Genomic DNA, 15837 nt, shown 5'->3' on the forward strand with positions numbered 1-15837 from the left:
ATAATTTCCGGGTATGCAGCTGGATAAAAATTGGAATCCTGTTATTAAAATCATACAATCACAGCGGAATCGACGGCGTCATTCGCTACTCAATGACTAGATGACCTTTTACTTTCACCACCGAGGGCATCACGTACAACTCGGCTATGCCGCGCATGTCAACACCTGACACATGCGCTGTATGATGCCAGTACATTTCGCATACGCGAGATTCGGCATAAATACCGAGACTGCACCTGGGCTCTTCAGTAGTTGTGTACTCACCTGATGATGGCCGGAGGTCTCTGGGCCGAAATATCGTGGCAGAATGTCGACGGGATCCGGCTGCATACCCGGAAATTATTAGAAGATACAGCGCTTGTTTCACCACAACAGGAACTGGTAAGCTTTAAAAATCAGCGTATATAACAAAAGGACAGCATTCCTGGTAGTGTGTGTTATTAACCTGTAAGAACTTTTTATCCTGGGTAGACATTTCCACACGTTTCCTTCTAAATGGTCACATATGCCGAAAGATCTGAGGCGTCGCCGGCAAAATGTCTCGTACAATGACGATTAGATAATGGGACAGAGAGTAGATGGGACATATATCTGATACAGACATAGTGATGTTTCTCCCAATGTGGTATTAGCAATAAATCTAAATGTTAGGGACACTAACTGGCTACTCTGGAAAGTAGGCAAATCTGATTACCTCATGCTTCACATCCCCTGGCTTGCTTTAGTTTTTATCTACATCCAAGACACCAATGTGAACTGAATAATTACGGCTTTACCATTCGAATTTTGATGAATCTGGGATTGTGATGGGAATGAGGTGCCTTCGAACTCATTATCCTGCAGATTTTAGTTGCTTGTATGTACTCATAGTGAGTGAATTTTTTGGATAAGTTCTATTACAAGCCACAAGCGACCATGCTCAGCAATAGTTAACACTCTTTTTGCAATTCTCTACATCAGTCCAGTTAATGTTTTCTGGGAGTTCCCTTTCCAAGGCTTGTCGATAGACATGAAGGAATGTAGACAGATCTTGATACCCTGCATTGGTGTTATAAATGGACCACTGCAGTATCCTGATTCCAAAGAGCACCAGGAACTACTGAGTAGTTCATTGCAGCTGTGCGGCCTACCTGGTGTTCGTTAACAAGGTAGGCTGTAGGACTGATGCCACTAAACCCGAAACGTTGCCGTTACGCTCCAGGCCAGGGAAATGGGGTCGTAGCACGCGGCATCAACCAGTTTGATGATATGGGCTGGGATGACTGGGCCATGGGTGGTGATCACCAGTTTAACGTCCAACCTCGGCTGACCCTGGCCACCAGTTTGATGGTCCAGGTCAGGCTGAACTGAGGGGTACATAGGCAGTGGCCATCAGTTTGATGGTCCAGGCTGTGATGCTAATGATGCCGGAGTCACCATATTTGGATCTGGCTCAGGTGGTATAAGCCATCCTAAACTTAGCATCGACACTCACTAATCCATAGACAAATATATCTGTCATTAATGATAATAATTTGTGTTACTTACTATGTGGTTCATTGAACTATTAGTGATTTTATTCATATGTCGGCTTCATCACTCACTACATTGCGGCCATATTCAGATATTTTATGCTCTAGTTCAGCACTTACCTCCTCCACTATGTCTCCCTCAAGATTAAACACACATCTCGCTACCCGTCGGCGTCAAAAAAGTGTGTAAAAGAAGAGGTAGAGTTAATACTACTTACGTATCTAATCCTGCACAATCTATGAAATACCCCAAGAATTTTGGGTTGAGAGCTGCGAAACTACTTCCTGTAAAACAGCTACGAGAATGCTGAATCGTCACTGTCCTGGGCGCCTGCACAAAGAAGAATACACAAGTGTTAACCTTAATTGGCTCTGAGCACTATGGGACTCAACATCTTAGGTCATAAGTCCCCTAGAACTTAGAACTACTTAAACCTAACTAACCTAAGGACATCACACACACCCATGCCCGAGGCAGGATTCGAACCTGCGACCGTAGCAGTCCCGCGGTTCCGGACTGCAGCGCCAGAACCGCTAGACCACCGCGGCCGGCGTTAACCTTAATTAATAAATTCTTCTTCCACTACTGTACAATGATTAGTACCCACCGAGACGACTAGCCTGCTCCACCGCATTACATGCTCCGTCATCCCTTCAACAGTAAAGAATTCATCCCAGGCTCTACACAAGTAAAGTCAAAGGTTTCTGTTAGCACAACCACGTGTGCGCTATCATCGTCGTCTGGTCTTCCACCTTCACACATTTCAGTGTCGAGAGTGAGCCTTTTTTCTTTTGGACTTTCTCATTATTTTCTTGTTTGAGGCCGTGTCAAAGTGCAGGGACATTAGTTCCACTGTTAGAGTGTCGTTTGTGAAACCACAGGAACCTACAGACATACCGTCGTTACAGGAAAGACCGTGGAAACGGATTTAACGCTATAGAGTTGTAAATTTTGTAATTTAGTGGGCGATGAGTTCGGTCTTGATCAATGACCATTATTGACTGCAGATGGCCACTAATCACAGATCATCATTAATCACTGGCCATCAATGATCAGTGACAAAAATTATTGTTGGTCTGACGATCAGTGATCAGTGCCACGAAATTCTGTGAACCGAATAAGTGTATCAAGCTGCCCAAAAAGTGTACGTAATAACCCATCAAACTATATGGTCTTCTCCTAAAGTGTATCAACTTGCCGCAAAGTCTGTCAGATTACACCCTCAACAGTATGAAATTACAACTCAAACTGTATCAAACTGTTACAGTAGCTGTGTGTGTTTAGAATAATGTACACAGCATTACAAAGATTACCTGTAATTCCTAATACCTAAATCATAATGTCTTGATGCAACAATGTTATAATATGCAGTTCCTCTTACCCCTCCCCCATTCCAGTATGTGACTCTAATATTCCGTCAGAATACTGTCGAACGTTCAGTAAGATGCTGCTGCTTAACAGCTAACACGTGCCTAATGCCTAATATGCAAAACTGTATGCACATAGATAGCTCTGGCGTAAATGTTTTTTTTTAAATAGTTTTGACTCCAAGGTCAAAGATGTCAATTATTACTTTCTATCAAAAAGGTTAACCTTGTTATAAAACTCTTAACATATTCAATTTTGCCGGCCGCGGTGGTCTAGCGGTTCTAGGCACTGAAGTTCGGAACCGCGGGACTGCTACGGTCGCGGGTTCGAATCCTGCCTCGGGCATGGATGTGTGTGATGTCCTTAGGTTAGTTAGGTTTAAGTAGTTCTAAGTTCTAGGGGACTGATGACCTAAGATGTTAAGTCCCATAGTGCTCAGAGCCATTTGAACCATTTTATTCAATTTTCGTGAGAGAAACAACTGACTGCTGTTAACCATGGATTGGATGTGCAGACTGTATTATACAGAGAGAACGGGTGGGGATCTGACTGCATGTATATGTGTTACAATCTCCTGTAAGGTGATACTAGAACGACTGTCCAGTCTTTGTAAAACAAATTTGTGCTCACTCTTCTTTCTAGTACTCCTGGGAGAACCTACCCTCATATTCCATATTCATTCACTAATGAAAGAGGTACGACTTTTATTAGAGAAAATGTGGGACAGAGCATAAACAGGTTTTTCTGCTATAAAAACAGGAGAATCATAAAAAACGCAATCTGTGCGCTTGAATTCCTATCGCCAGGTGCATATATGACTAAGATATTGGAGAGCATGTTGCTTTAACCCCTTTTTCTTCTTATTATTACTACTCGTTTCATATCAGAAGGGGAATGAAAATAAAAGGACCTCTCCACTCCAACAAGCTCTGGTTCCCTGTGTGCAACATCAAATATAAAGTGCTCCGAGAATTATTACGAATGTCATTGCTATACAGTGGAAAGAAAAACAGTAATCTTGTTCATACGTTACTGCTTTCGTTCATATTACAACGTTGTTGTCTGATTAAAGTAAGCAGTTCACCGAGAGAGAGGGGTTTATCATGTTTTTTACTGATGTAGTAAAATCTACCGCTTCAGTAGCCGGAAATGTAGCCGAATTGCCTTAGATGTGGAAGGACTTGGGTTCAATACAATGTACCCCTCACATTTGTCTGAGGTAGATAGTTCTGGAGTGTGCAGCTGAAAGAAGAGAAATGTCTTGGAATCATAAAAAATCGCTATTTTTGAAAATTCGGAAATTAGTGCAACTACCACAATTTTTTGCAGTCTTGAGGGTTACAGAAAAACTACTTTTGGCAATGTGATGAAGTCTAGCTTTTTTACCTACAAATTGTTGAACAGAAATTTCCACACATCCTAATCTTACAATGTTTGCTGTAACACGAACCAATCCAAAAGGGCTGACATATGGAACCTTGAACTATCTTCTAGGAATGCATGCGTTATCTTATCTTCACGCAAGAATATACTGGATCGCAGCCACAGAATACGAAACTTTGTGAAGCATTATAACGCACGTTAAAAGAACGGAATTAACGCAAGAGGGACGCAAGATAGAGGAATTTTCACGATACTCATGATGTCTCACACGATACGTGTTTTGCATCATCGTGATGTAGTTGATATCTCTCTCTGGAATTCTTGGTGTGTGCATTGGATTTCAGTGTGGTAGGTACAACGGAGTGCTGGATAGTAACGCCTCCAATTTTTTTTTTGTGAAAACTCTTAAACATTTTTAAATGAAATAAACGACATTATTATTCTATATCTTTATTTTTCATGGCTGCATATTTACAGCCTCTGCTGCTAGGGGGTTCCGAATTGCAGCGTGTAACATGGTAGTGTATAACGTAAATATGACGATCCACGAGATACAGGGTGCTGTAAATGAGTTTCCAATTCATAGAGTTGGTCTACACTTCAGCATGACCATATCAGACCATGCATCAACAATACGGTGTCTGTAACAGTCCGACGCTTTACGTTCACTATCATCGATCATCTTCCAACAGTACCCACGTAGCCCTATCCGAATGTCACGTGTTTGAAGAAATTGAAGAACAACTTCGATTACTTCACTTTGACAGTTATGAAGCGGTTCAAGGAGAGGTGTTCAAAAGGCTCTGAGTGCTATGGGACTCAACAGCTGTGGTCATCAGCCCCCTAGACCTTAGAACTACTTAAACCTAACTATCCTAAGGACATCACACACATCCATGCCAGAGGCAGAATTCGAACCTGCGACCGTAGCGGTCGTGAGGTTCCAGAGTGTAGCGCCTAGAACCGCCCGGCCACTTCGGCCGGCGCATCAAGTGGAACATTTACTCATGACTAGCAGTAAGCCACGACATTTCCCTTATTCATAAGGGAAGTACTTAAAATGACGGTTAGCTGTTCCGTAAGTGTAAAGGCCGAAGCGGACCCGAGAAAATTAATTGAGTCCTAGTAACAGGAAACACGAGATCCACACTACCGTACTAAAACGGACTACGTAATTCATTGACTTACTAATGGATTTTCTTAGCAAAGTAACGTCTACAGGGGTCTTGCAAATCTGTTCTCAGGTGGAGGAGATTTTTGTAGAGAAGGTATGTAAATCACATTCCGATTTACTACAAAGGAAATTTAGTCTTATACGAACACAGAATTATCTCGATACTCAGGCCTATTTAACTACAATTTTACACGATACTTCGTGGCAGAAAAAATTATCACAGCTGGCTATCCTATCCAGAATAGCGAAGGACACGTAATGGGAAAGGAAGCATGGGACCTAATCTCTGTGGCTAAGGAATTACTATATTAATCAACAAGACAAAGAAATTATCGTTATGAACCGTTACTAAGGAATAATAAACATGGGAAAAGATCGGTACAAGACCAGTAATATGGCAAAGTGGACTTCCGTCTGGAAATTCCGGAAATCTTCATAAAATCTATAACATTATTTTTCGTTTTGTGAAATGTAGGTTACACAACCGACAGTGCTAGCAGTTGTATGATGTTAATTTAATACAAGGCCAACCACAAAAGAACATGGGCATCTGCCACAAAAAATTATATATTAGTTCCACATGCATGTTACTAAAATGATAAGAGCCGGCCGCGGTGGTCTCGCGGTTCTAGGCGCACAGTCCGGAACCGTGCGACTGCTACGGTCGCAGGTTCGAATCCTGCCTCGGGCATGGATGTGTGTGATGTCCTTAGGTTAGTTAGGTTTAAGTAGTTCTAAGTTCTAGGGGACTGATAACCACAGCCGTTGAGTCCCATAGTGCTCCCAGCCATTTGAACCATTTTTTTAAAATGATAAGAAATGGTCATGACGCGATACATGAATTTTAAGATATAGGTATTGACGAAAGTAAAGCTGTGAGGAGGTGTTGTGAGTTGTGCTTGGGTAACTCAGTTGGTAGAGCACTTACCCGCGAAAGGCAAAGGTCCTGCATTCCAGTCTCGCTCTGGAACACAGTTTTAATCTGGTAGGAAGTTTAACATCAGCAAACACTCCGCTGCAGAGTGAAAATTTCATTCTGCAAACATCTCCCAGGCAGTGCCATGTCTCTACAGTATCTTTTCTTCCAAGAGTGGTAGTTCCGCAAGTTTCGCAGGAGAACTCCTGTGAAGTTTGGAAGGTTGGAGACGAGGTGCTGCCGGAAGTAAACCTGTGAGGACGCTTCGTGACGCGTGGTAGAGTAGATCAGCTGTTACGGCGCTCGCTTATTTCCAGGTCCGTATCGATCTTAGTGCTGAGTTTCACTCAGATGGCGCTTTGGCATTAGGCGGTTGTTTCCGCGTGTGATCGCTGGCCGGGGTTAGCTGGAGGCGTGTGAGGAGATGAGAGGTGGCTGCCTTGGCGTGAAGACAGTTCGGTTCGGCTGGGGTTGTTAGCGTCTGGACGCCGAGTGGGGCCCGATGGGAAGACCGGACCGTGATTTTACAGTTAATAGTGAGGACAGGGCCGTCGTCTGACATTTAACTTCATTCGTAAGGGGACCAAAATCTCGCCTTTCGTAGTTCGTCGAGCCTGAGTTTGAATTACCTTCTATGTGCGGCGGGATGTCACTTCGTCCTCCTGTCTCTCCGTCGCTGGGATTGCTATCCTCGTTTACCGTCCCATGGATGTACCGGGTGATCAAAAAGTCAGTATAAATTTGAAAAACTTAAAAAACCACAAAATAATGTAGATAGACAGGTAAAAATTGACACACATGCTCGGAATGACATGGGGTTTTATTAGAACAAAAAAAAAAAACAAAGTATTGCTGGACGCGTGAAAGACCTCTTGCGCGCGTCGTTTGTCGATGATCGTGTGCTCAGCCGCCACTTTCGTAATGTTTGGCCTCCCAGGTCCGCAGACCTCAGTCCGTGCGATTATTGGCTTTGAGGTTACCTCAAGTCGCAAGTGTATCGTGATCGACCGACATCTGTAGGGATGCTGAAAAACAAAATCCGACGCCTCTGCCTCACCATAAACTCCGGACATGCTTTACAGTGCTGTTCACAACGTTATTCCTTTACTACAGCTATTGTTAAGGAATGATGGTGGACATATTGAGCATATCCCGTAAAGAACATCATCTATGCCATGTCTTACTTTGTTATGCTAATTATTGCTATTCTGATCAGATGAAGCGCCATCTATCGGATATTTTTGAACTTTTGTAGTTTTTCGCTTCTAATAAAACCCCATGTCATTCCAAGCATGTGTGTCAATTTGTACCTCTCTATCTACATTATTCCGTGATTTATTCAGTTTTCAAATTTATACTGACTTTTTGATCACTGTGCTGTGTGCTCGGTGCCGTGGAGTACCATTTGTGTGAACTGCTTCACTGGGGAGTACTTATCGAGCCATTCTTGGTTTTCTTTGTATGAAATAATTTTATTATTATTTTAAAGTAACATTATCACTTAAATGATTTAATTCCTGTTGCCTTAATTGCAACTTGGGTACTGACAGATTTAGTAGTGTGTTTATGCAAAATTTAATAGTGGCACATGCCTCTTTACCTTCCGTAATCTGTTAATTACCGAAAGACCTTAAGCTCATACTCATATGTGATTTTCTTAAATTATTGTATTTTTATGTCATGGTATTGTTTTTAAATTTGATGATCACTGGTGTACTGTTCCAAGTATTAAAATGTTTCAGGTAGCTATTACTTAGGTGGAACGCGTGGAACCGCAATGTAGAGAGTAGTTGCGTGCCTTACGTGTCCGTTGTTGGCGCGGCCTGGCGTCCGTTGTTTGTTTTGGTGCACCTGAGTTAAGTAATGTTTTGCCTCCTCCCTTGCGGCCCCGTTGTGTTCTTCTCATAAACATTTCCTTCAAGACACTTTAGTTAATTTTGTGCTAGTATTATTTTAATTTCTTACATTGGTAAAATTGTGCGGCTTCATTATGCATACTGTTTGTCATAATGTCTCATATATCATGATATGCGTGTGAAATGGTGCAATAAATGGATGATTGTTATTTCTGTTGGCGCCCTTCATGCTTCCTTTCTTGTCCCTATTCGCACGCTATCCTTGCACTTGTGTTGGTAATCCTCATCAGTGGTAGCAGAGCACCTTCGTTCCCGGACCTTGGGTGCCTTAATTTGTGTACGTGGAGTGTGAATGTGATATTTTTTTTTTGGTACCTTTATGCTCTTGAGAACGATTTTTTTTTGCTCATAGTTTCCTTTGTGTGTTTTACAGGAAAACCGAGCGATCATGGCACGTTCAGTACCAGGTTTAGACTTACTTACGAAAGCCCAGCTGCAATATGAGCTTAGAATCAAAAGTCAAAGTGTTGATGGTACGATGAATGAGTTGATTCCACGGCTCCGGGCGGCGTTGTTAGCTCCAGTAACGTTGTCTCCAGATCTTTTCCCGGATCAGGGTACGTGGATATCATCAGTTTCCACATTTATAGCTGCTTGGAGTGCTACCGTGTCAGTCTTTGAGCGTGATCCTCCCACGTTAAAACAGCTTCGTCGAGCACAAGCTCATTTGGCTCATTCACATCAGTCTTTGTTAGATTTAAAATCGGTTGGAGTCCTAGACGCGCATAGAGCAGCTTTTGGTCAGGCCTTGGCGGGGGTGGAGGTCCTGAATTCGCGCCTCCTGGCGCTTGTCTTGGGGGGGGGGGGGGCGGGAGGGGAGAGGAGAGTAATATCGGTGTTGAGGGTCGTCATCATGTAAGGGAGAGGGCGTCCCAGCGAGTCGAATTAGAACAGGCTAATTCATTTGCGAAATTGCCCCACCCTTTATTGAGATTGTTGCATGATGTCACTAACATTACTATTGAGTCGGTAGATCAAGATGTCAAGGTGTTGGAATTAATTGTTCGTTTATGGCGACATCCGGCGGCTCTATCTCTCCCACATGCTACAGTATTGACGGCGTTGTATTCAATGGCCCGCGGCAGTTTAGCTTTGATAATAGCCGAAACGTTGCAAGAAGGCAGTTCGCTCACGCACCTGAGGGATAAGATTTTGAAGATTAAGCTCACTGACCGCGCGCGTAGAGCGTTGGAACAGGAACAATTTTGGCGGGTGCAAAGAGATAGGGAACCATTAATGCAACTTGTGGAACGTGTTAGGCTTGCGGTAGAGGCTGTCGACATACAAATTTCAGAACGCGATTGTGTCACCCATATCCTTGATGATCCTTCTACATCAGAGAAGTGAAAATTTATTTTTGTTGAGAGACCGCGAACGTGTACCGAGGTGTTGGCGGTTGTTGACAAATTAGATGTCCGCCAATTTCCGGAAGTTATCCAGCAGCGTTGTCATAATACTATGCCTTCGGAAGCACTGCCGACCGTTGTTCCCCGGAACGTCCCTAACCAACGACAATGTTATCAGTGCGGATCCCCAGATCATTTGGTCCGGTCCTGTCCGGTTTTTCGCACTCTCAGTTATCAAAAATGACGCCAGGAGAAGGAAGGAAGAAGGTGGGGGAAAAGAAAGCGAAAATGGCCGGTAAATTGTCGTGTAATTCGAGCTCGGTCGATCCCTTCTCTCCCCTACATTTGTGCGAAATTAGGGCAGGAACCGATTTGTGCCTTATTAGACACAGGCAGTGCCCGGTCTTTCTTTAGTAAGACGTGGTAGCCGGCCGGTGCAGCCAGCGGTTCTAGGCGCTACAGTCTGGAACCGCGCGACCGCTACGGTCGCAGGTTCGAATCCTGCCTCGGGCATGGATGTGTGTGATGTCCTTAGGTTAGTTAGGTTTAAGTAGTTCTAATTTCTAGGGGACTGATGACCTCAGCAGTTAAGTCCCATAGTGCTCAGAGCCATTTGATCCATTAAGACGTGGTATTTGGAATTTGGTAAAACAGCTTGCTTGTCTTGTGTGCGTTCTACCGAAAGTACATGTCGGACTGCTAACGGTGAATTGTTGCCTATTCTGGGGGAGTGCACAGCAAGTTTGTCGATAGGCACCTTTTCATGGCCTGTTCAGTTGTTGGTTGCGGAGAATTTAAGCACGCCTTTCATTTTGGGTTGGGACTTTATTAGTAAGTAGGGTCTTATTGTCGATCCTTCAAGGGGTACCTTCTACACTCCTGGAAACTGAAATAAGAACACCGTGAATTCATTGTCCCAGGAAGGCGAAACTTTATTGACACATTCCTGGGGTCAGATACATCACATGATCACACTGACAGAACCACAGTCACATAGACACAGGCAACAGAGCATGCACAATGTCGGCGCTAGTACAGTGTATATCCACCTTTCGCAGCAATGCAGGCTGCTATTCTCCCATGGAGACGATCGTAGAGATGCTGGATGTAGTCCTGTGGAACGGCTTGCCATGCCATTTCCACCTGGCGCCTCAGTTGGACCAGCGTTCGTGCTGGACGTGCAGACCGCGTGAGACGACGCTTCATCCAGTCCCAAACATGCTCAATGGGGGACAGATCCGGAGATCTTGCTGGCCAGGGTAGTTGACTTACACCTTCTAGAGCACGTTGGGTGGCACTGGATACATGCGGACGTGCATTGTCCTGTTGGAACAGCAAGTTCCCTTGCCGATCTAGGAATGGCAGAACGATGGGTTCGATGACGGTTTGGATGTACCGTGCACTATTCAGTGTCCCCTCGACGATCACCAGATGTGTACGGCCAGTGTAGGAGATCGCTCCCCACACCATGATGCCGGGTGTTGGCCCAGTGTGCCTCGGTCGTATGCAGTCCTGATTGTGGCGCTCACCTGCACGGCGCCAAACACGCATACGACCATCATTGGCACCAAGGCAGAAGCGACTCTCATCGCTGAAGACGACACGTCTCCATTCGTCCCTCCATTCACGCCTGTCGCGACACCACTGGAGGCGGGCTGCACGATGTTGGGGCGTGAGCGGAAGACGTCCTAACGGTGTGCGGGACCGTAGCCCAGCTTCATGGAGACGGTTGCGAATGGTCCTCGCCGATACCCCAGGAGCAACAGTGTCCCTAATTTGCTGGGAAGTGGCGGTGCGGTCCCCTACGGCACTGCGTAGGATCCTACGGTCTTGGCGTGCATCCGTGCGTCGCTGCGGTCCGGTCCCAGGTCGACGGGCACGTGCACCTTCCGCCGACCACTGGCGACAACATCGATGTACTGTGGAGACCTCACGCCCCACGTGTTGAGCAATTCGGCGGTACGTCCACCCGGCCTCCCGCATGCCCACTATACGCCCTCGCTCAAAGTCCGTCAACTGCACATACGGTTCACGTCCACGCTGTCGCGGCATTCTACCTGTGTTACAGACTGCGATGGAGCTCCGTATGCCACGGCAAACTGGCTGACACCGACGGCGGCGGTGCATAAATGCTGCGCAGCTAGCGCCATTCGACGGCCAACACCGCAGTTCCTGGTGTGTCCGCTGTGCCGTGCGTGTGATCATTGCTTGTACAGCCCTCTTGCCGTGTCCAGAGCAAGTATGGTGGGTCTGACACACCGGTGTCAATGTGTTCTTTTTTCCATTTCTAGGAGTGAATTTCAATTCCGACCTACTACTAGAATTGCCTTTTGTGAGTGTGGCGGGGGAGGAGGATGTATTGTTATGCCGGTAACACAGGATTAGCCGGTTGTATCACATGTACCTTCCGACAAAGAAGCAAGGTTAAAGGAGCTGTTGTCTGAGTACCTGCAAGTTATTACGGACAGATTAGGAGTAACCAATCAGATCGACTATGAAATTCTTCTTACCGATCAGATCCCGGTGCGAAAGGCTCCGTATAGGCTGTCACCTCCTAAAATGCGGGTGCTGCGAGCCAAAATTGAGCAGATGTTGAAGGATGGGGTAATCCGCTATTCCACCTCGCGGTGCGCTTCTCCTGTTTTCCTCGTCCCTAAGGCAGGCAAAAATGTCTATCGGCTTGTAGTCGATTACCGGCTGCTTAATCAGAAGGTGGTGTTGCAATCGGTCCCGCTCCCCGACCTCCATAATTGTTTTACCTGGTTTAAGGGTGCGATGTATTACACCGTATTGGATTTGAATCAGGCCTATTTCCAAGTACCTCTTGTGGAGAGTTCCAAGCGAGTCACGGCATTTACTACAGATTGGAATCTGTTTGAATTTAAGCGGGTCCCATTTGGTACGGCGGCGGGAGCCGCGGTTTTGAGTAGATTGTTAGATCGAGTTCTTGATGACATGAAGTTTAATTGTGTGTACAAATATTTAGATGATCTTGTTATCCACAGTAAATCATTCGAGGACCAATGCCAGCATCTTAGGTTGGTGTTAGAGCGGCTGCGACTGGCGGGGCTCACGGTTAGGCCGTCTAAAATTAGTATGTGTAAGAGAGCTATGTCGTTTTTGGGGGACATTGTCTCGGATCGGGGAGTCGAGATTGATCAAGAGAGGACACGTGCTATTAGGGATTTTGCCCCTCCTAAGGACACACAGGGAATAGCACATTCCATTGGCATGTGTAATTTTTTTTTAGGAAATTCGTGCCGCAGTTTGCTGAATTAGCCGCACCCCTTAATAGTTTGTGTGGGAAAGATTGAAAGGTGGCTACACTGAGCCACAGCGCCAGAGATCGCGCTAGGGAGTATTGTTGCGCCGCCTCCACTGGCAGTGATTATTGAGAACTCGTAGTGGGCAGTGCTTTGGGAGAACTCGTGGTAGTCAGTGCTGAGATGTCGTAGTGAGTAGTGTTTGTTGAGATGAGCTAGTAGGCAGTGCTTGCTGAGATGTGATACTGAAAAGTTCTTGTTGAGATGTGATAGTAGCGAGTCGGTGTGGAGAGATTGTAATGTCTAGAGTGCCTTTCATCAATATAAATTAAGGTAACAAGCTACTTTTCTTTTCTTTCTCATTATTTCAATGTCCTGAATAATGCGTCATTACAGGTTCAGTCAACAAAGCATCTGGCTTGTGTTCTTGTATTAGAGTGTAATTCTGGTTTTCTTGAGTAATTATGGTATTTCTATTTTCTTTAATTAATTCAGTATAAATGATATTTAAAATTTCTTGTGTTGTTGAAGAAGAACCGTGCCAGATGCGTACGTTGAGTCATACTTCCACACACAGAACAGTTACACTTGTGCCTTGGTTTCGTAGGTATTATAGTTGCTGGGGACTTAATTAATTAATTGTGTTAATGAAAATTTCCATTTCATTCCTTGTTGTTGTTCTATGCAGTCAGATTGCGTAATAATACTAGTCAGGGCCAACCGTTACGAGACTTCGTAACCGAACAGACAGCTACTGAAGCAAAAAATTAAAATTATTTCATTTTTTTTATATAGAAATAAGCCCCCATGCACGTGGCGACCGCTGCTTCGGATCGTCCCTTGGAATTCTTCTCATTGTAAAAATAGTAGACAGTAGTATTGTTGTAGTAATTTGTAGTTTAGTAATTGTAGTCTATATTGCATGTGTAGATTTGGTAATTGGCATCTTCTAATGGTATTTTGCAAAATTTTTTTTTTGTTGTCTTGTCAACGGGTTTGACAATTTAGTGCAATTATTTCAATTGTTCGTTAATCGTGTTTGAGGGAAACATTTCGTGTGAATGGTATTGTTGGAAATATAGTGTCATTGTGTGTAATTTTCATATAGTGACGAGTTTTGTACGTTTTGTAAATGATTACGCGATCGATGAAACAGGCAAAAATGATGAATAGTGAGAATGACGAAGTTGTTGACATGGCGAACTCGCCAACACAGGAGAACAGTATGTTGAATAATGAAGTGGAAAACAATGTAATAAGTCGGGAAAATAGTCCGGAACCATTTCAAAATTTTTCTCAATCAGAAAATTCACTGAATACGAGATTAACGATAGAATATTCTGAAATAGTATCGAACACAGATAGCTCTACAGCTATGACGAAAGAAGTTGGTTTCGCGGGAAATGTTAGGGGCGAAAAGAATTTCGAACCGGCTATTATGGAGCAGTTGATGAGTGCTATATTAAATTTGGGAGCACGAATGGAAACACGGTTAGACTCACAGGAATCACAAATGGGAACAATTAAAACAGATATAGGAACAATTAAAACCGAGATGGGAACTTTGGCAACACGTTTAGAAACTGATATGGGAATAATGGAAACACGGTTAGACTCACTGGGATCACAGTTGGGATCTGAATTAAAAACAGTGGGATCAGAGTTACGATCTGAAATTAAAACAGAGATGGAAACAATGGAAACACTGTTAGACTCACGAATAGGGACATGTTTCAAAAACATGAAAGATGAATTAAAGAAAGAAATCAGAGAAGAAGTACAACCAATTTTGAATTCTCACAATAATAGATTAATTGCAGTAGAGATTAGACAAAGGAAACAAGATAGAGAACAGGAAGAAAGAGATCGCGTGATAGTACAAAAATTTTCAGAGTTAAATTTACAACGTGCACACGATAAGGAGGAAATATTTGAGAGAATCGAGGAATCCGTACCAAATGACAGAATAAATAATCTAACACAACAATATGAACAGTTAACTACTAAATGTGTCAATACCGAAACCCGAGTCGCGACACTTACGGAAGACGTAAATAAACAGAAAGAGCAATTAGGTGACTTATCAGAAAGAGTTGAGGAGATTTCAGATAAATTGACAAGTCTTAGTTTAAATGGGGATAGAGATTCAGATGATACAGCTCCATTACCATTTGCAGAAACCGAAGAGTACCAGAACATAAATAAGCATGTTGAAAATCAGGAAAAAATTAATGAACGCGTTAAAAGGGAAGTTGAGGCATTACGAAAGCAAGTCAAACAAATCGAAGGCGAAATTATAGGAAAAGACAGCAGAAGAAATTTAGAATCACAGATAGCAGAGGGCTTTGAAGAAAATAATTTGTTTCATTTACGGGACGCAACAAGAGAGCGCCAGGCGCGCGAACTTGACAATAATCGACATTGGGACTGGAACAGACGCGGTAGGTCTTTGTCGCCGCGAGGCGGAAGCTTTGACTGTAAACACTTCTTGACTGTTCGGAAATTTAAGATCTTTTGCAATTCTAGGAATGACATACGTCCATGTTCATGGTTGGATCAATTTACGTACGCACTTCCGCCAAATTTGCCATTAATTCACAAACTGAAAATTATGTGCAGCTATTAATGTCCTCAGGGGATTCACTACACTAAGTGAATATGTGCCGTAGCGTTCACAGGGCCCGAGGTGTAGTGGTGCTATTTCCCTTTTAGTTTTCTGCACCGCTGCCTACTCTTTCACTATTCTTTGCATCTATAAAAACAATTCTTCTACTATCCATCTATCTAGACAGTAGGTAAAGATTAACCGGATTTGACTGTTTTACCCAAAAGTGACTTTGGAAATTACCGTTTCGACTTACTATATTTTCTGCCGCATTCATTCGTAGCTTAAATGAAATTTTACCTGTTTATTTTCGTGACAATATTACTTCATATGTTGACGATATTCTTATTGCTA

This window comes from Schistocerca nitens, chromosome 3 (assembly GCF_023898315.1).
Source record: "Schistocerca nitens isolate TAMUIC-IGC-003100 chromosome 3, iqSchNite1.1, whole genome shotgun sequence".
NCBI lineage: Eukaryota > Metazoa > Arthropoda > Insecta > Orthoptera > Acrididae > Schistocerca > Schistocerca nitens.